Below are 2,046 nucleotides of genomic sequence, written 5' to 3' on the forward strand. Positions count from 1 at the left end.
GCCTGGTCTGATGAAGCTTGAAAGTTCTGGAGCAAGATTTCTCCTTAGAGGTTATAGGGACCTACTCTTTTTTTATCTTTACGAATATTTTTATTGGTGTCCCTTCTTAGAAATAGTTTCTTCATCCTCAGGAAGAACACTATTACTTGCAACGTTTTTATGTGAAAGGCAGAAAACTGAGGGGACCATTTTCTGGACACAAAGGTGTCCTCTCAATGATCTCCCTATCTCGACTGTGATGTGTCTGTATTAAGGGAGGGGCTAATGTTACAATTATGGCCAAAGAATTTGATATTTACCATGATCAGAGAACTCGCTTGTAATGACCTGAGATATGATCACGTTGGTTACGAAACCCTTACAAGCTGCCCTTCTCCTCACCCTTTTGAGATCTTTTTTGTTTACATCAGTGTCAACTATAGTATGAGCGGAATGTGTTGCCGCCTCCCTTAATGAAACCTATAAACTGAAGGTGAAGGGTATTTTTCTAATAGAAATATAGAATTATGGTACTTACATATTTAGGTTAAATTGAGTATCCCTTCCTCTCTATCGCCTTCTTGAGACGTTCTGGGACTGAAAGTGCAATGTTTTGGAGGGTTCTTTTAGGAATGGGGGCCAAAAGCTGGCGAACTATAGATTCCAAACGTGGCACTAAGGAGGTGTCCATATCACGCAACTTCTTTTTTATTAACCCCCAAAAATTTGCTATGGGGTTAATATCAGGACTATTACCTGGCCAGTCATTGAAATAGTTGACCTCCCAGTCCCTTAGCCAGTCTGTTACAAGTTTGGCCGTGTGAGCAGGAGCCCGAGCCTGCCTGAAAACTTCTGCCTTGGTCTGCTCGAAAGAGTCAGGAAGGTTGTCTGCCAATAACTCCAGATGGTTGTACTGGTTCACTCTCTCATTAGCAGGAAGTACAATTAGCTTCCCAACACCATAACAAGTAAACACTGCCCAAACCATAAGCGAGGCAGGGTGCATGAGGATCTTGTTTATGAAGCAAGGTTTCAAGGGGTCATCACCTTTCTTGCATAATTTGTGTAAAACTCCCTTGTTGGTAAGATGATGTTGGGATATATCATTGGACTACAAATGATATTTTCTTTATAATATTAAGCTTATGGGAGTGTTTCAACGATGGCTTCACCAGCTGAGTATGAAGTTTCCATCATAGTTGAAAGATATGTTCCTGCTGCCTTGAAATGTCTCTCAGCTTTCACGTTATACTACAACTTTACTTGTTAGAATTATTTGGTCACATCACACCCATTTGGCTTCACAAATTACATCAGTCCTAATATCTGCAAAGTTGGTCATTCTAATTAATAATGTTCTGTTCAGTAAACTTTAGTACTCACTATCGAATTCTTATTTATATCTTATTTTCATCATTTATAAAACTAATAACATGAGATTGCTTTATAACACTATATTCGGTAGTAAATTTTACATTTGTTCTCTATACTCTTTGTCAACATCGCTTTCCCACACCCGAAAGATGGTAAGTCTACAGCAAAAGACTACCATTTTGGTACACAAAGATGATACTATATGCATGTTATCACTGATCACTCTTGTTTATATCAATATCACCAGAGAATCGAAATCTTTGATTTTCTGGCCCTTCCTAAAGGTGTTTCACACTCCTGCTACTATTAACATATCTTCTACTTGTTTGAATATCATGTCCTCTTTCTCTTAATAAATAGGTATTCAAGTGTACTTGAAATGATATTTAAAATAAATTAAAACCTATGGTTTGATTTCTGATTGAACGGCATTGTGGTAGATTTGTTTGAAGAGTTGGTGCTTGTTGGGCCACTAAACATTATCTCAAGTTTGTTAACACTTGTTCAGTCACGAGTTCGGTCAATTCAGAAATGGTCATATGTAAATGCTAAGATGGTATTTCCTTTTGTATAAATTGTTATCTATTGTCAATAGTGTTAGGCTTCTATTTCTTTGTGTAGAAATTATATATTGTTAATTATCAAGAAGTTGCTCCTACCAAAATACAAACCATCGTCATTTAATAGAAGTAT

Source organism: Palaemon carinicauda, chromosome 43 (assembly GCF_036898095.1).
Source record: "Palaemon carinicauda isolate YSFRI2023 chromosome 43, ASM3689809v2, whole genome shotgun sequence".
Lineage (NCBI taxonomy): Eukaryota > Metazoa > Arthropoda > Malacostraca > Decapoda > Palaemonidae > Palaemon > Palaemon carinicauda.